Consider the following 20,403-nt stretch of genomic DNA (forward strand, 5'->3'; position numbering starts at 1 on the left):
CACATTGTTGACTGCCATCAATAAAGAAGAACAAATCAAGGCAGTTCTTTAGAAAAATTGGCTCCTTCCCCAGTCTCTCAAAAAGTCACACACACTCAGATTTAAACAGAATTATGTTTATGGTTCATATACTTGTCTCTCTTCTACCATATTTATAATGGGATGTAAAGTGTTTAAAATGCACTTTCTGGGTCAGGGAAAAAAGAGAAAGAAAATCAATGACGAACCACTCCTGCAAGAGATATCCTCTAGCAATTCAATGCAATGAAATCTTTCCTAATTTTTTTTCACACTAAAAAGCCATCAGTGGAACACTCTTGTCTTAATGAACAGTATTCAGACCAAGTCCTTTCTTTGTTTAAAAACAGACTGTTAAATCTTAAGAATTTCAAAATAATACACAAAATTATTAGAAAGTTATACAGTAGGGTTGTACCATTCATGAGGGTTCAGTGTTGAGAACCCTCGCAAATGCCCAGTTTCGCAAATAACTGGATGCACCCACTAGGGCACCTTGCAGCAGCTCCAGAAGCACCACGCAAGCAGCTACAGCACCTCGTGCCACACGTGAGGAGTGGCAGCGCTGCATGAGCAGCTACTGCACCTCAAATGTGGCAACAGCACCTCGCACTGTGTGGCTGCACAAGCAGCTAAACTATCCCACACCACACGGGTAGCTATAGCGCCTTGCACTGCACAGGCAGCTACAGCAACACAGCATGGGCGGCTACAGTGCCTTACGCCGCATGGCCGTAACAGCTGCACCGCGTGGGCAGCTAAAAGCTGCGTCTACACGTGCACGCTACTTCGAAGTAGCGGCACCAACTTCGAAATAGCGCCCGTCGCGTCTACACGCGTCGGGTGCTATTGCGAAGTTAACTTCGACGTTAGGCGGCGAGACGTCGAAGTCGCTAACCTCATGAGGAGATAGGAATAGCGCCCTACTTTGACGTTCAACGTCGAAGTAGGGACCGTGTAGACGATCCGCGTCCTGCAACGTCAAAATTGCTGGGTCCTCCATGGCGTCCATCAGCTGGGGGGTTGAGAGATGCTCTCTCTCCAGCCCCTGCGGGGCTCTATGGTCACCGTGGGCAGCAGCCCTTAGCCCAGGGCTTCTGGCTGCTTCTGCGGCAGCTGGGGATCTATGCTGCAGGCACAGGGTCTGCAACCAGTTCTCAGCTCTGTGTATCTTGTGTTATTTAGTGCAACTGTGTCTGGGAGGGGCCCTTTAAGGGAGCGGCTGGCTGTTGAGTCCGCCCTGTGACCCTGTCTGCAGCTGTGCCTGGCATCCCTATTTCGATGTGTGCTACTTTGACGTGTAGACGTTCCCTCGCTGCGCCTATTTCGATTTTGGGCTGAGCAACGTCGAAGTTGAACATCGACGTTGCCGGCCCTGGAGGACGTGTAGACGTTATTCATCGAAATAGACTATTTCGATGTCGAAACATCGAAATAAGCTATTTCGATGTTGGCTGCACGTGTAGACGTAGCCAAAATGTTTCATGCCATGTGGGCGGCTACGCTGCCTCGCACTGCACGGCGGCAACAGCAGCACCGCGTGGGCAGCTCCAGTGCCTCACGCCACACTTTAGCAATAGATTTCCTCCTTTGAGTGTTTGCTCTTGTTAATTCCACTGCAGGCAACAGGCAAGCACAATCCACAGAGAAAGACTTGGAGTTCACCATCCTACTGGCTGAAGTACTACTCTGCTGGAGCCAATATCACCTTGAGCCTGCTGGGTCAGTGCATAGTGTAAAACTAATGTGTGGGTGAATGACCAGGGTATTCCTGGATAAGCACCTGCAATAGGAAAGCCACCACTGACACTCGTGCCCTAGTCAAGTGACCTGTCACAACCACTGGTGGGAGCACCTTTGCCACATCACAGCACTAGCAGATGCAGGCCCCCTGTTCCCTGAACTGGCTAGCCACTTGGCAACACTTCATCCAGTCCGTGACAGCACCAGACAATTGGGCAGACGTGCAGAACAGGTTCATTCTCTATGCAGAAGATGAGTGTCCTACCTGGTATCCAAGATATGCAGCCTGCATCCCTAATCCAATGCATTAGGCTTTGGGCAAAGGACCAGAAGATATATGTTCTGGACCATATAAAACTATGACATGATCTTGGGCAGAAAAGCTCAGTACACACAAAGCTGGATTTTGCTCCTACAGAAGATCATTTGGAGGGCTCTAATGTGAGTGCCCTTACCTCAGACCCGTCTCTATGGGTCAAAACTACAGCAACCAAAAAGGAAACCTTCCAAGAGAGAAGCAGAAGGGAGCAGGCAGCCAGAGCCTTTAAAGAGGTCCCTGTGAGGCAGGACAGCATGCATTTCAAGCCCTGCAGAGGGGCTATGAGGGTAAAGTGGCTAAAGGCACTCAAGATCTTTCAGAACTGCATTGTCCTGAGAAGAGTGGAGACTGCTGTGAAATGCAGACTGGGAAGCTACCTTCACAGAGCACAGTGACAAGTCCTGGAGCTTTAGGTGTAGCAAACAGTACAGGACATCTTGCAGGAGGGTCTCTTCCGCCCAGAGGTAGCGATCCAATGTCCAGCACTTAGGCCGCTTCAATACTGCTATGCAGATTGCCCTGTTGGAAGGCTTCCTAATGCACAACAGGACCTGCTGGACACTGGCAGAACACTGACCATTCTTCCCCACTCAGTCGTACAGAAACCAAACTGTCAGCACCATCAGGTTTTAATACAGCAGATTCTCATGGTTCTGAGATAGCAAGCAGATCCAGCTGATAAGGCAGCAGCAGCAGGATGGCTGCCAAAAGACTCAGGAGCATGCCAAACCAGTTTTGTAAAGGCCAAGCTATGGGGATATGAGGATGACTGTAACTTTGTCTTGATTTAGTTTCAGTGGTACCCTGTAAATTAGCAGCACTGGAACAAAGGCGTACATGATCACTCCAAAGTATGGAATCAGGAATACATCTGACAGGGAACCCTTGTCCCTGTCCAAAAGAGAACAGAATATATGGCACTTCCTGTTTTGCCAGGATGCAAACAGGTACACCCAGGAGGTTCCACAACCGTGGAAAACCAGGCTAACCACATGTGCATGGAATGTCCATTTGTGGTGATACAAATGAATGGCATGCAGCATGCAAAAGTCCCACAGGCAGAGCACCACTCAAAAGAGGTGTGAAGATCTGGCACCATCCTGCCTATTGATGTACGATATCATGACATCATTACCCATCAGGACATGCACTGCCTTGCCCTCCAGGTTGGTCAAGAAAGCCTGGCACACCAGACAAGACACTCTGAGCTCCCTGAAATAGATAAGAAGGGCTAGGTCATGCTGCAGCCAGTAGCCCTTGAGCATTAAGCTCACCAAGATAGACCCATCAGCCCAGATCCAATGCATCCAAGGCCCATGTGTGAGGGCAGCAAGGTCATGAAAGAGACTCTCTTCAGCTCCTACCTAGGATCCTGCCATGAGCCTAGAGACAAGATGACAGGGCTTGGTCCAGGGGATGCCTGCTGTGAATGTAGACTGAGGCCAGTCATGCTTGCAAGAAAGTCAGATGAACGTGAACATGGCTTAGCATGTAAGTGCACAAAGCCAAGTGGCCCATCAGCCACACACGTGTAGGCTGTGATGAGTGGCTGGCTCTGTACAGAGCCAATCCAGTCCAATACGGCTTAAAAATGTGCTTCTGGCAGTCCCTGGCCTACACGGAGTCAAAAACCACTCTGATGAACTCAGAGACAGGTGTTATCCTGGATTTTGTTCTACATGTATTAGGAAATCCAAATTGCTGAAGATGGAGTATACCAAATTGAGACTCCTCTGCACCTACTCCAGCCTAGCCTTGATAAGCCAGTTGTCAAGATCTGGGAATATGTGGACCTTTTGATGTCTCAGGAAAGCCATCACCACCCCTAAGCATTTTGTGAACCCTCTAGGAGCCAAAGACAGGAGTAAGGGCAGCACAGTAAACTGGAAGTGGCATTGTGTAACTATAAAACAGGGAAAAAGACAGTTACCTCTGTAACTGTTGTTCTTCAAGATGTGTTGTTTATGTCCATTTCAACATAGGTGCGTGAGCACATGCCCGGCTGCTGGAAAATTTTTCCCCTAGCCAGTAGCCATTGGGTTGGAGCAGTGCCCTTCTGGCGCCCAATATAGGCGCCATGGACCCACTCCCTGCTCAGTTCCTTATCGCCAGCTTCTCCAACAGTGGGGAAGGCAGGAGGGTTTTGGAACAGTCATGAAAAACACATCTCAAAGAACAACAGTTACTGTCGTTTCTTCTTCAAGTTATTGTTCACGTGCATTCCAATGTAGATGAATGCAAGCTGATGTCAGGAGGTTGGGGTTGGAGTTTTGAAACGACTGAAGCACTGCCCTACCCACTGCAGCGTCCTCTCATGTACATTGTGAATTTCATAGTGGGCTGAGAACCTAACTATGGAAGACCAGGTGGCTGTCCTACTTGAATAGGGACATGGGCCAAGAAAGCTGCTGAGGATGCCTGTGGTCTTGTGGAATGAATCCTGATAGGAGGAGGGGGAACACCAGCTAACTTGTAGCACTCCTTAATACAAGCCACTATCCAATGTGAAATCCTTTGGGACAAAACCGGGAGGCCCTTAATCCTGTCTGCCGCAGCTACAAAGAGCTGCCGCCACTTTCTAACTTTTACCTTTTCAGGTAAAAGGCTAAAGCCCTACAAACATCCAAAGTGTGTAAGCTCTGCTCCCCAGCAGTAGCATGTGGTTTCAGATAAAAAACAGGTAGCGACATATTCTGATTAATATGGAAAGAGGAGACCACCTTCAGTAAAAATGTGAGAGGGGATCTCAATCTAACCTAATCCTGGTGGAAGACTGTATAGAGTGGATCCACCGTGAGGGCCCATGACTCAGAAACCCTTCTGACATAAGTGATGGCCACCAGAAAGCTGTTTTGTAAGATATAAACAACAGAGAGCAAAAGGTTCAAAGGGGAGCCCATAACCTCGGCGAGAACCAAACTGAGGTCCCACCAAGGTAAGGGTTCCCATTCGGGCAGTTTAACACTCTCCAAACATTTCATCAACCTCCTGACCACAGGGTGTGAGAAAAGTGACAAAGAACCCAGACCAGCATGGAAAGCAGAGATAGCTGCTAGATGCACCTTGATGGAAGCCAAGGACAGTTCAGATTGACTAAGGTGCCACAAAAAATACAAAACTGAGGGTAAGATGGCCTGCAAGGGAAGCAACCCCCTACGGAATGCTCCATTTGCAAACCTCTTCCACTTTGCCAGTAAGCGGCCCTTGTGGAGGGCTTTCTGCTATTTAGGAAAACCTCCTTCACCAGGTCCAAGCATTACAGTTCCATATTCAGCCACAAAGTTTCCATGCTGTGAGGTGAAGGGACTGGAGGCTGGCGTGCTGAAGCTGACCATCCTCCTGCATCAGCAGGTGTGGGCACAAAGGGAACATTATCTGATTGCACTCAGAGAGCTCCAACAGGTGAGTATACCCACGCTGGAAGTATAAGAATCATGAGACCTGGTCCGAATGGATTTTGAGAAGGCCCCTATGGATGAGGGGAACCGGAGGGAATACATACACCAGGGGACCCTTCCAGAACATATTCAACACACACACTAGGGACCCCAAACTTCAATACAGGATGTGTCAATAGTCTCCAAAGCATCATTGGCTTGCCTCTGGATGGTTGGCACATGCCTTGGTGACGGGTTCCTCCTAAGTGGGGAGAATGGCACCATTGCCTGGAGCATGTTCTGTGCCACTCGAAAGGCCCTTGCGAACAGCAACTGCATCAGGGAGTGAGAACGTGTACCTGACTTCTAGATGGGAGTCGACATACCGCATTCCGGGAGCTGTGCCTTGATGCACACTCTCAGGTGCCCCTTGTCGAGTCTCCCTGCACTTAAAAGCAGCCGGAGATCTGTCCCTCTCCTGCCTCTTCTTCTTGTGAGGCACCAGGCACTGGTACTTATACCTCCAAGGAGGCTGGACTACCAGGCCTTGCCTATAGTGCCAAGGCTCGTTGTCTTCTGTCGGCAACATGGATGAGTTCAGTGCAAGAGTGCTGCACACCAAAGAATTACATACAGAGATATACATATCTCTCAGAACTGGAAGGGATCTTGAAAGGTCATTGAGTCCAGCCCCCTGCCCTCTCAGCAGGACCAAGCATCATCTCTGAGAGATTTTTTTTAAATTTATTTGTTCCAGACAACAAAATGGCCTCCTTAAGGACTGAACTCACAACCGTAGGTTTAAATAGCCAATGCTCAAACCTCTCAGCTATCCCTACTCAGCACCACAGACAGCAATTTTCCAGGTTGGAAAGCCGCCTCCATTAACAGGACCTTCAGTCACTGAGCCTTGTCTTTGATGGTTCTCAGTTTAAAAGTGTTACAAATAGAGCAGCGAGCCCACTTACTGCTCTCAAGGGCCGTGTCTACACTAGCCCCAAACTTCGAAATTGACAAGCAAATGGCCATTTCGAAGTTTACTAATGAAGCGCTGAAATGCATATTCAGCGCCTCATTAGCATGCGGGCGGCCGCGGCACTTCGAAATTGACGCGCCTCGCGGCTCGTCCCGACGGGGCTCCTTTTCGAAAGGACCCCGCCTACTTTGAAGTCCCCTTATTCCCATGACTTCAAAGTAGGCGGGGTCCTTTCGAAAAGGAGCCCCGTCGGGACGAGCCGCGCGGCGGCGAGGCGCGTCAATTTCGAAGTGCCGCGGCCGCCCGCATGCTAATGAGGCGCTGAATATGCATTTCAGCGCTTCATTAGTAAACTTCGAAATGGCCATTTGCTTGGCAATTTCAAAGTTTGGGGCTAGTGTAAACATAGCCAAGAAGACACTTTAAAAATGAAGAGTTTGGATCACTCTTTGGCACGCGTTTTCCACAATTGACACTAACCATAAAGCCTGGTGACCTCAGCATGCCCTGGTGCCAGGTCCTTGAGGAAAGGGAAAAAACCACCCTTTCTGGAGCCCAACACTTTAACTATCAACCATAAGGAACTAATTAACACTTAAAAGAACTATTTACAATGAACTACCTACACAACCACTAGTTCACTACAAGTCTTCTTCTTCGAACAAGTGCAGGAAGTTCCGGCAGTTGCCACAAGCGGCAAGAAGGAATTAAGCAAGGGGGCAGATCGGCAGTACCTATATTGGGGGGCCACAAAGGAGCCATTCCAGGAGGCGCTGCTCCAAACCAATGGCTACCAGCTGGGGGAAAAATTTTCATTAACCAAGCATGCACTTGCATATGCACCTACCTTGGAATGCACATGAACAATCACTTGAAGATGAACGTCTGTGCTCCAGAAAGATTGAGACCACTGTGTTCTGTAACTCCCATGGGAAACTGTATAAATGCAACCAGGCTTCCATCCTCATGACACTCCTTGTGGCCACCATGTGGAAAGATGCGTCTAGCAAATCTACTCAAGCCAGAAGGATCACCCCAGTTTGCCGCCTTCTAAGATAGCCTGGAAGTGATCATAATCCTGCTAAGAAACCTTCCTCACAAAGTCTGTCATAATTCAAAAAGGCATATTGCCAGTTAAGCCATGCAATTAAGGGTGCGAAACTGAAGGGTATCTGGTGAAAAGACTTCACAACCAAGGAGGTCCAATCTCTTACCCTCCTTTTCTGTTGGAAGTGGAATGGGGACGTTGTTGCCTGGCCTATTCAGTAGTGGCCTGAATAATCAGCAATAAATAGAACGTCTAATTACATAAAAGAGGAAAAGTACTCTTTTCTTCTGTAGAAAGAAAACGTGTCACAAGAGATGAGACAACAGAAGAGGCTCCAACTCAAGCCATATGGTGATGAGAAGGAGCTCACGATGTGGTTGGTACACCTTATCCCCTTATCATCTTGGCTGAAACCATGAACCAGAGCAAGGACACATGTATGGCCCAAAGACTACTACTAACTGCAAAAGTTTTGACTCTGGATGCATGTCCCATGCATCCTACCCTCAGATAAATACAATAGAAACCATCAATTTAAGAACATTATATTTTATTGAATTAGTCTGTCAAGTCAGACTGAGGTTTCCTAAAAAGGTTATATGCATCACAAAAGCAACTGTATCAGTCCCAGTCAATTAGTTTTAATGAAACAAGAAACCATTAGATATCTCACATTCAGATAAGGAATCTGACCTTTTCTCTGTGAGAGTGTATCTGAAAGAGTTAGGATAAGATGAACCTCTGGTATCAGATCTAGAATATGCAAGCTTGTATGATAACGAGGTCTTTTAAATAACATATAAATGCTCTCTCCCGCCCCGCAATGATTCTGGGAATCAAAAATAATCACAGAAAATGCATACATTTCTTGAGCTAGCCAAGGTAGACTGAAAACAAAATTCCCCCGACTCCCATTCCACAAAAAACTCACCATTATAACTGCTGTTCTTCGAGATGTATTCCTCATATCTATTTGAGTTAGGTGTGGGCACATGCGTGTGCACAGCTGTCAGAAAGTTTTCCCTAGCAACTACTAGCAAGGTCAGCTGGGGGACCCCCTGGAGTGGCGTCTATGCACAGCCTATTTATGACCCAGCTGACCTGGCACCCCTCAGGTTCCTTCTTACCATGAATTCCGACAGTGGGGCAGGAGGATGAGTTTAGAATAGACATGAACAACACGTCTTGAAGAATAACAGTTACAGTGGTGACTAACCCATTATTCGAGTTAGGTGATTCCCAATCTAAAGCCAGGAGGTGAGGCTGAAGTCAACGTGTGGCTGACTTCAGAACAGCAGCCCTAAAGGCTATGTCTTGTCTAGATTGCTGCACAATTGCATAATGAAACATATACACAGAGGACCAACAACATGACAGATCTCCTGGGTAGGCACATGTGCCAGAAAGACAGATGAGGATGCCTGCGCTTGTGTAAAGTGCATTGTCACAGGCAGCATGGAGACTTCTGCAAGACTTCCGTCCATATACAGGACGTGATCCAGGAGGAGATGCACTGTGACAACACCAGGAGTCTCTCATGTGCTCAGCAATGGCCACAAAGAGCTGCATGGTCTTTCGGAAGGGTTTGGTCCAGTCAACATAGAAGGTAAGCACCTGTCTCACATTGAGGGAGTGCAGCAGTTGCTCCCATTGGGAGCTATGAGGTTTAAGGACAGAACACAGGGAGGCAAATGCCCTAACTAATATGGAACCTAGAGATCACTTCTTGCAGGAATGCCAAGTTAGGGTAAAGTTGGACCTTGTCCTTATGGAACTCCATGTACAGGGGGTTCAGGTGTGAGGGCCCAAAGTTCAGATATCCTTCCGGCAGAGGTGATAACCAGCAGGAAGACCACTTTCTAAGAGAGGTAGAGGAGAGACCATGTTGCCAGCAGTTCGAAGGGAGGACCCATAAGCACCCAGAAGACCAGGTTAAGGTCCCAAACTGGGACAGACCAGCAAACCAGCGTGTGAAAGCAGTCCATGCCCTTAAGAAAGCACCCCACCACTAGGTACACAAACATGGAATGTCCACCTTCCCCAGGATGAAGGCCAAGATGGCTGCCAAGTCAGGTGACCATATTTTCTTATGTGAAATACGGGACAGCTGCTAAATTGCTTTGAGTTAAGGAAGTTCAGCAGCACTCCATGAGACCCATGCAGTACAAACATTCAAAATAACTTTAAGTTGACAGAGCACCCATTTAAAAGATACACAGAATTCTTAAAACAAAAGAGGTAAAAATTAAAAATATATACCTACAATTGAATGGTTCTTGCTCTATAAAAGTGCCTGCCTTGTCCTTATCTTGCTCTCCTTCAGAGTGTGGGCTGATAGTATGAGAGAGAGGTGCAGGGAGCTGGGATTATGGAGTGAGCTGCTGGAAATCAGAGCTAGGTGTGTGTGCAGGAGTCTAGGAGTCAGGACAGGAGGCTGGAAGTGAGAAGCAACCCTGGGGTTGGGTTCTGGAACAACATAAGCCATATGAAATTTTTGCAGCTGTATAGAAAGAAAATGAAATCTACTAGCCAGTGTGCCACACCTCCTACCCCCAATTAATTTCATTGGAGTCAGTGTATTTACAAGAGATAAACCCTTAGCTTTCAAAGCAAAACATTATTCCATACCTGATACCTTTCAATACCTAAGTTATTCAATATAGCACACCATACCTTCCAATATCCACACACACTATGCCAAACCCATTGCCAAACCTTCGAACCCTCCATTAGTGACTGAACCTCCGTGAGGAGGAGCTGCTTGTGAGAAGGATCCCTGAAAAAGGATGGGCAGGAGCTGGGGAAGGGCAGAATGGAGTGGAGCAGGATGGCATATCCCGTTGAAATAGTCCTGAGAACCCAGCAGTCTGACATAATGATGGCCAACCAGGCCTGGAGGAATTGACAACGTCTGTTTAGAAAGGGCAAGGCAGGATTGAGTGCGCAGGGACTCCAGACTCGAGCACACCATCAAAAGGAGTACTTTGATGAGGATTTTGACTGACTGCAACCAGCCCCAGACTGTTGAAGGGGAGGCTGGCAACAAGAGTAACAGCCCATGCACTGACAGATGCCCGAGCACCCATGAGGTTGGAAGCGCCTGGACTGATGCTTATACTGCTGAGGCTGTGGCTTAAAGGGCTTCCACTGTGTAGCAGGTATATGCATGTCTAAGGAGTACATGATACTGTGAGGGTCCTCGAGGCTATGGAGGTGGGTGTCTGTTGAGGGAACAACCCCTGGCAGTTGAAAGGGAGGTCCTGGGTTGTTTCTTGGACCTCTGGAGGGAGCCATGGCCCCAGCCAGACCACCCAGCGCATGGCTATGCCCAAGGCCACAGAGAAAGCTGCACAGTTGCCCACACTGACAGCTGCCTGCAGGCAAATGCGAGACACAACCACCTTGCCCTGCTGCATATGGGCTGAGCACATCTCCCTCAGGTTCTCAGGGAAAGCCTTTTTAAACATGAGAGACACAGCTTAGGAGTCCTAATTGTAGCAGCTGAGGATGAACAGCTGGTAAGCTTCCTGAACCATAAGGCCCCCATATGAACAGACCTTTCATCCAAAGAGGTCTAGCCATCTGGCATCATTGGACTCTGGAGCTGGAGCCTGCTGGCCTAAGCACTGCTTTTTGTTTATGGCATCCACCACCAAGAAGCAGGGAGGCAGATGCATACACATACTTATGGCCTTTTACTTGCACAAAGTATTTATGTTCTACCCCATGAGCAGTGGGAGAAATAGATGCCACTGTCTACCAAATAGTAGAGGTATCTGTCATGATAGTCTTGAAGAACCACATCGGATGGACCTACCAAGGTCAGAATGTCACAGGTGGAGTAAACTAACCTAGCAACTTCCTCCACTGGAAGATCAAGGCTGGTGGCCGCATGGCGGAGCAGCTCCTGGAGTGCCCTAAAATCAGTGGGCAGAGGCCACTGCATCTGCTACAGCCTCATCAGTGTGGACCTAGGGGATACCCAGGGGTGACACCGGTGCAGGGTTCACTATGAGAGGAGGAGGAAGAGACATCACCTCAGGCAGAGTAGAGTGGTGAGAGCCCTGAGGCGGACAGGTAGCAGCAGCCTCAGGAGCTTTTAACGTACATGATGTATGTGAGTGAGCAAAGGGCACAGCACCCCCAGGATGGTACCAAACTGGGGGCCACTGCACAGCAGCAGAGTCCTGTTCCAAGCCTTGAGTGTCCAACACCAGAGACCCACAGAATGAGACAGGAGAAGGAAGGCCAAGGAAGAGCCATTCCCGGAGGAGCCACTAAAGGAGTGCAGCCAATGTCTGCCTTGGTGCACTTGGTCTTGTGGGACCGATGAGACAAGTGAAAACAGTGAGGATAGCAAGAATGGTGGTGGGACAAGGGGGGCAAAGAACCTGACCAGCGCCGAGAAGAACAATGACGAGCAGACTGGTGCCACCACAAGACAGGAAAAGGAAAAGTCTGCCAGTGCTGGAACAGGAAACAAGGCCAGGAACGAGATCAGTGCCAAGAGGTATCACAGCATGGAGAATGGGACAAACGCCAAGAGGCAGAAACAGGGCGACCATGGCTACGTCTACACGTGAAGCCAACATCGAAATAGGCTATTTCGATGAATAACGTCTACACGTCCTCCAGGGCTGGCAACGTCGATGTTCAACTTCGATGTTGCGCAGCACCACATCGAAATAGGCGCTGCGAGGGTACGTCTACACGCCAAAGTAGCACACATCGAAATAAGGGTGCCAGGCACAGCTGCAGACAGGGTCACAGGGCGGACTCAACAGCAAGCCGCTCCCTTAAAGGGCCCCTCCCAGACACACTTGCACTAAACAACACAAGATCCACAGAGCTGACAACTGGTTGCAGACCCTGTGCCTGCAGCATGGATCCCCAGCTGCAGCAGCAGCAGCCAGAAGCCCTGGGCTAAGGGCTGCTGCCCACGGTGACCATAGAGCCCCGCACGGGCTGGAGAGAGAGCATCTCTCAACCCCACAGCTGATGGCCGCCATGGAGGACCCGGCAATTTCGACGTTGCGGGACGCGGATCGTCTACACGGTCCCTACTTCGACGTTGAACGTCGAAGTAGGGCGCTATTCCTATCTCCTCATGAGGTTAGCGACTTCGACGTCTCGCCGCCTAACGTCGAAGTTAACTTCGAAATAGCGCCTGACGCATGTAGCCGCGACGGGCGCTATTTCGAAGTTAGTGCCGCTACTTCGAAGTAGCGTGCACGTGTAGACACAGCTCATATCTCCCCGTCCCAAATACGGGACAAGGAGGTATGAGGGAGAGAGGGCAGCTCCTCCCAGCTCCTTCAAGCCCTGGGGAGCCAGGAAGGAGGTGGCAGCTGCCGGCACCCCCTGGGAAAGCAGCAACTGCAGGCCCTCCCCCGGAGCCCCGTGGAAGCCGCAGCTGCCAGCACTGCCTGGGAAGCAACAGTCCCTGGAGCTCCCTAAGCCCTGGGGAAGCAGCAGCTGCCCATGCTCCCCCTGCCTCCCCAAGGCTCATGGAAGTGACTCCCACCAGAAGCAGGGGAGGGCCCAAATATGGGACAATGAGTCCCTTTTAAAAAAATAAGTCAGGACACCTTTTTGGCATCGCAAACACAGGACCGTCCCGCCCACTATGAGACAGATGGTCACCCTCAGTAGAAAGGACGCTGACAGTGAAACCGATGTTGGAACCTGAACCAGTGCCAAGATGGAGACCTGAGTTGAAAGTGAGATTTGTGCAGGGAACAGGAACACTAAGGAGTTGAGGTCGTTGGCAACACAGAAAATGGATGTCGAGAGTCCAACCCACAAGGGTCCTGATGAGAGAAACCAGATTGGTGTGGGGAATGGGATCAAGTGCTCGAATGAAAACACGGTCAAGGTGAAGCCTTTACCAGATAGGTTCTGGAACCTGAAGACGAGCATAGAGAAAACAGCATTGGGACTGGTGAGGCACGGTGCCGAGTGCCAGAGTGGGAGGCCAAAGATCCAAAATTGGATGCAGCTGCAGCGGAGGCCCTGAACAAAGAACAAGCTGGCATTGAGCAAGACAGAGAAGGAGGCTGCAAAGATGTCTGGCACCATGAGTCAGAATTGCAATGCCTTGGATGGCTGTGCCAGGACTCAGGTTGGGCCTAAGGGTTCAGGCAAGGGCACCTGGATAGGTGCAGGCAGAAGTGAAGGTTTACCCCAGAAACTTGCCGAGGGGCAGGGGCCTCAGTGCATGTCGGGGAGATCACCATTTCTGTGAGTCCCCGGGTTGACCAGTACATACGTTGTTAGGCATCAACAAAGGGTCAATCGGCACCAATCACCTCTGGGCGAGTCCAAGAGTACAGAGCTTGGTGCACGGGCATCAAGATCTCAGGCACTGGGACCATCCAGTACCTTCTGCACCAAGGATGCCACAGTCAACGGAGCTGATGCCGATGACCTGGGCATGCTGGAGGCATGCATCGGAGACTGGGAATGGTACACTGGCAGTTTCAGGCAAGTGGAACCCTTTCTGGGTGCCGAGCCCAGAGCCAAAGATGGTGGGCTGTGCACTGAGGACACAGGTGCGGAGCCCTGCCACAGTGGTTCAAGTGCCAACTGCATCAAGAGTTGCTGGAGCCAAAACTCATGTTCTTTACAAGCCTGGGGCTTGAAATCCCTACAGATATGGCACTTAGCTGCTTGACGAGCTTCATCCAAACAACAAAGGCAGGAATCATGAGGGTCACTTGGCACAGGCTTTAAGCAGCTGGAGCACTGTTTAAAGCCCTGAGATTTTTTCATTCCCTTAGGCCCCAGAGGGGAAAGAGCAGAAGGGGAGAGTCCTTCCCTACCGGACAAACAATGAAGACTTACTGAACCAAAAACAATGGTAATGCTAAACACAGCTAATTAAAATTATTTGCACAGAAAGAACTACGGAGCTGTGGCACAGCAACAGTTACTTCTCTACAACCATGGAACAGCCACCACAAGTGGCAAGAAGAGAATGAGAGGTGCTGGTTTGGCTGGGTCATATATAGGCTTAGCATAGGCACCACTCCAGTGGGCTCCCCAGCTGACCTGGCTGGTAGTTGCTAGGGAATATTTTCTCACAGCTGTGCACAAGCACACACCTCACTTGAATAGGTATGAGCAAGTACTTGAAGACTCTTTGCTCTTAACCATAATTTCAACCAATTTCCCTGGTACTGATGTTGCCTTCCTGGCCTGTAATGGGCCTTCTACCTGCAGAGAACACAGTCATTTTGGAAGATGACCTGACTCTTTGTCTCCTCAGACGAAAGATCCTGTGGCATGCCTGTCTCCAAACAGAAGCTGTCCAAATGGATCTCGGTCTGTATAAGATTCGCCTACAATAAGTTTAATGAAGAACCTCCAGTGAGGATTTGTGCCCATCCACATGTGCAATGGTGGCCTCTACAGCCTTACTCCAAGGCATGTCCACTGATGACTTTTGCAGAGCAGTCAGCTGGGAGTCTGCTCATACTTTCACTCAGCAATATGTCATACAACCTGTGCTGATTCAGAGACTGCATTTGGTCGATCTGTTTTGTTATCAGCTGATGTACACCTTCCAAAGGGCCCATCTCCAAGCAATGACACTGCTTTGTAGTCACCTAAAGGTAGAGCATCCATGGGAACACTCGAACAAGGAGGAGGGGTTACTCAACCTGTGTAGTAAACTGGAGTTCTTCAAGATATTTTCCCTGTGAGTGCTCCATCATGCACCCTCCTGCCCTCTGCTTCAGCTTTCTGCTTTGGCTTCCGGATCAGAGAAGAAGTGAGGAACTGGCTGCCCATGTATATGCAGTAAGTGCCACCAGAGTCTCGTGCCTGTGCCCTGCGAGCACAGGCAGCTGGGAGGGACAGTGCTACACACACATCTTTGGCCCATGGACACAGCGGTGCTGATGCACCTAAAGGTGGAGCACCCAGGGAAACAACATCTTGAAGAACTCCAGTTACTGCACAGGGTGAGTAACCTGTCCTTCTGTCTTGAATAGGGATTAATTTACGATTCAATATTTAATGACAATGCAGAGCTGTAAATTGGAGCTCTATAGTACTGGAAGGGGATATTTCCAAATTTCCCTGGTTCTAATCTGAAACTATCCCAAGATACTGGCATTTAAATCTATTAAATCACCCGGCACCTTAGAGAGTAAAAAAATTATTAGGTGATGAACTTTTATGGGTAAAACCCACTTCATCAGATGAGTTGGATATGGCTGCCAGGTGATTTGTTTCCTGGAGGCAGAGTAAACAAGTGAGTATATGTGGGATGCCCACATGCATGGGATCACATGGTTGAGAGAGGCACCAGGCTATGAAGCATTGCCATTTTTGTAAGTAGGTCTTTCTCGACACAGATCACCTACTGTTCTCGAGGATTGTTTGGACCTGAAGCAGACAATGTAGCTCTGCATCACTCAGACAACCAGAAACCATGCATGGGGGCGAAGACAGTCAGTGGCTGGGTGGCAAATGGACCCGTTCTGCTGAGTTAGGGGCAAGGATACAGGAGGAAGGCAACATGGGGGACGCCTGTACAGCTGTAGAAGTTCTGAGAACAAGGTCTATTTGAGCCATCTGGGTGCTAATAGTTTGACTGAGACCCTGTCCCACTTCATCTTGACCATAATCCTCTGAATGAGAGGGATCGGAGGGAATGCATACACTAAAGGTACATTCCAAATGATGTGGGGGCAGCTGTAGAAAACATCCATGGTTGGGAACCCCTATTTGTGGAAGACGTAGCAGATGGTGGATCTGTTGATTTCAAGAGGAAAAACTGTAGCTGAGGTCATCTGTAAGTATATTGTTCCTGCCTGGTATATAGGCCACCACCAGGTAGATACGTCGAGAGATAATCCACTCCCACAGTTGCACTGCTTCACCACAGAGTTGTCTCAAGCATACTCCACCCTGTTTGTTGATGTAGTACATTGTTGCTATATTGTTCATCATTATGTGGACTGTGCTGTTGGAGATCTGCATGAAAAAGTACACATAGGTATACAAAACTGCTCTCAGTTCTAAGAGCTTGATGTGTTTGAGCCGTTTGTCCACTGACCATGTGACCTGGACTATTTCATCCCCAACCTCGTATGGAAGCATGCATCATAATCATGAAAGTTGGAGAGGGTCTCTGGAATGGAATCCCTGTGCATACATTTTGAGGCTGTGCCCACCAACTGAGGGAGTCCCTCACTGTAGCTGGGACATTCAGTGTTTTGTTCAATGGATAAACATGGGCCTGAACACTGCTCTAAACCAGGCCTGCACTGGTCTCATCCAGAGGTGTGCACGGAACACGACTGAGATCGCTGCTGCTATGTGGCCAAGGAGACACAGACATTGTCTGGCAGTTACACTGGGACTGACCTGTAGTGTGGTGACACCACAAGCTGTCACCACCAACCCCCAAATTCAGGAGAGAGGCTCTAGCTCTGTTCTGGGTGTGCGCATTGGCAAACTCCACAGCCCACAGGATAGGGATAGACTCAGGCTCCCTGTCACAGGCAGCTGCACGTAGATGGTCAAGAACAATGTCTAGAAACTCCTCCAAAGCAATTAAGTCCAGCAGTTTTTCAAAACTCCCATTTGCCTTGGCCCCACTAACCTATTTCTTAAACCCTATCAGCTTGTGAGCACATTCCACATAGGTACAATCACCCAACATTCTAAACCTCCTAAATCTAACACTGTAGGACTCGGGAGTGACCCTGAATCGATTCAGTACAGCATCTGTAAACCATGCATAGTCTAAAGTGTCCTGTTCCCCAAGCTCATTAAATACCTGCTGGGCTCTTCCAATCAGTCTGGTCAACAGGACTGGCATTAGCTGATCATCTGGGACTTGGCTCACCATGCAAAGGCTTTCAAACGCAGACAGGAACTCCTCTATATCATCATTATCCTGGTAAATGGGCACATCTTTTCCTTTCCCAACTTTGGCTGTCTCAAGGGGGTGGGACTCCTGGGGGATGGCCTCCGCCACACCTCTATTTTCATTTGCATCTCCATTTTCTCCATTGACCAGACATGAGCCCCTCATTCCAATCGGGCCTCTCGCTCCTTCAGTTTGATGCTTTCCTGCTGTTCCCTTAAATGTTGGCTAATTTCTGCTAATAGTCCAGATTCTTTACTCCGTCCAATCTGATTTCATCTGTACAGCTTCCAGCCTCAGGTGAGGGCTGTGCTGCCATCTGCTGGTCCCATTCCACAAGCGCATCTCTCAGCTCCTGGTTGGTAGCTTTCTTTTTAACCACAATCTCCCTTCCACTGTACAAATCCTTCAGGGCTTTATTACTTAGGGTCAGATACTTTTGCTGACTCATTGCAACTGCACTTTAACCAAAACCTCTCAAAACCCAAAATTCAAATTTAGAACAGAGTGGGATCCTGATCCCAAGCTTAACTGAGCAGGTTCTGTGGATCCAAACTCCACTACGCCACTCTAATAGGACGGGGTTTCTGGGCAAAGCTAGAGAAATCAATCCAGGATAACTACACTAAAAATTCAGGCCACTTACAGCCCTAGGCTGGGATTTCCTTCTTACTGAGGCAAACTCAGCCACCCACACCACACCTCTGCCAGCCCCAGTGGCCAGCCAGAAGCCACACAGGTGAATCCACAGACTTCTCAGCTGCTATACTAGCCCAGACCAACAACCCCCAAATTCAGGAGAGAGGCTCTTTAGCCTGTTTCATCCAACACCACACAGATTCCTCCAGACCCCAAAGGGCCCAGCCCCAGATCCCAGTCAATATATACTTGGATCTTACCCAAAACGACATGTTCACCAAATGTAAAGATTTATTAACAAGCAAAAAGAAAGAACAGGGTTGGAGAGAAGAATTGTTAAAGCAATACTCTATATACATCAATTGCAGCTATTGATGCAAGCCAACAATGTTATTTGCCAATTCTTGGAAGTCTTTGTAAGCATCCTTTTGAGAACCTTAGCACTGAAACATTTCTCAGACGGCCGCAGAGCTAAAACCTATATTGTTCCATAAAAGCATGACACAGACTTATATGCCACGTACATAAATTCAGCACATCATTAGCTTTAATCAGATACTTCATATGACCTCCCCCCGGCACAATATTTGGCACCAAAGGCACAATTGACACATAAAATGGTTTCCCTATCCGTATAAAATCGTGTCATGTCACGCAAGATCTCAGATTGCCTGCCATCTATGTAGAGGCAGGGGGCCATGGCTGTCTGGCAATCCAAAAGTGCCCCTGTGTGTACAAGTCAGTGTCAGGGTGCACTTTGGCAGGTTTATATATAGACCCAGATTGGAGAACAGGGTTCTGGTCAAAGCTGTTGCCCATTTGTTTTGGGCTAAGGAGTGGCCCCTTAAAAGACCATCATCTAGGTAGTGTAAAAATAGTTACTTCCTTTGTTCTCAGATATGCGGTGACTACTGCTAGGACCTTTGAGAAGATCCTTGCTGCTGTTCAGAGGCTGAAGGACAGCACCCAGTACTGGAAGCGTCCTTTTGCTATCATGAATCTGAATGAGTGAATGGTGACATGAAAATAAGCACCCTGGAGGTCAAGTGTGGACAGCCAATCCCTGTTCTGTAGCGCAAGGATGACTGTGGCTACATTACCATCTTGAATCTTTGACAAAGAATGTACCAGTTTACATGTCTGAGATCTGGCATGGGTCTCCTATGCCCTGTTTTCTTCTGCATGAGGAAATAGCATGAGTAGAAGCCGTTTCTCCTGTGTTCAGTGGGTATCTCTTCTGTGGCCCCCAGCAGTAGAATACATTGTGCCTCTTGCATGAGCGCAGTCCCATGAGCGGGGGTCCTTGAAAATGGATGGGAGTTGGGGTTTGGAGAAGAATGGGATGACGTAACTGGTGTGTGCAATCTCTAAGAATCACTTGTCAGTGGTGACGGCTTCCTATGCAGGTTAGAAAGCTGCCAGCCCTAAGCCAAAGATGGCGTGTGTACTTGGCCCATGGCCTACCTGCTATGGGGGCCAGCCAACTCTCGACCAAATCTTCAAAATGACTGATGGCCCAAAGCCTGCTGGGTCAGAGACTGGTCTGTGGTTTGTCTCATCCTCATTTTTTTTCTGACATCTGTTATCATATTGTCTGTTGCTGAATGGAGATGGTTTGTACTTGTAGCTAAATTATCCATTTAGTTTATGTTTTGTAGCAACCATTTGGATGCCTTGGGTATGTAAGGTGACCTGTGAATCTTTGAGTGAGTGAAGCATCTTGTTCAGCAGAGTCGAGACATTTTTTGGACATCCCTAGGAAAACCAGGCAGTTGTAGCCAGAATATTCATCGCATTACCACTGCTGATGCAAGGGACCTGGCTAGGTATCTGTTCCTTCCAGAGTTGATTGTAAAGCTGCCCTTGAAATTAGCACGCCATCTCCCATGAGGGCTTTGTATTGACCTCTTTTGTTATCTGGAATTGTTTCAACAAAGGTGTGAAGTTGGTCAAAGATATGGTGTGTATATTTTGCAAACAGTGCCACATAATTGGCAATATGAAAATGTAGGCTGGTCGATGAGTACGCCTTTTTCCATATTGCATCCAGCCTTTTTCACTCATTGTATCCTGAAGTGAATCTGGTATTCTGCTGTCTACCCCTCTTATTAAAGGTCTCTAATATCAATGAGTTAGAAGGTGGATGGGAGAAGAGGAACTCAGCACCGTTTGAAGCCACACAGTACTTTTGATCTAGCCTCTTTGATGTGGGTAGAATAGAGGCCAGAGTGCTTAGAGAAGTCTGGCTAGGTGTAGAAGGGCTTTGTTAATTGGCATTGCCACTTTGTTTTCAGTGGACAAATGTAAGATATTAGTCAGCTTCTGATGTGTATCCCTGGGGATCGAGAAGGATAAATCAAGCCTGTCCAGGACCCTCCTGAAGAGGTCTTGAAAAGTCCTCGA

The 20,403-nt window shown here is 48.6% G+C and overlaps 1 protein-coding gene across 16 annotated transcripts in view; it reads right to left on the reverse strand.

Moving 5' to 3' along the window:
• The window catches only part of EIF4G3 (eukaryotic translation initiation factor 4 gamma 3), a 505,170-nt gene that overhangs the window by 407,446 nt on the left and 77,321 nt on the right, over nt 1-20,403 (reverse strand). The gene's annotated exons all lie outside the window — the stretch shown is intronic.

The sequence above is a fragment of the Carettochelys insculpta genome, chromosome 23 (genome assembly GCF_033958435.1).
Source record: "Carettochelys insculpta isolate YL-2023 chromosome 23, ASM3395843v1, whole genome shotgun sequence".
In the NCBI taxonomy this organism is placed as follows: domain Eukaryota; kingdom Metazoa; phylum Chordata; order Testudines; family Carettochelyidae; genus Carettochelys; species Carettochelys insculpta.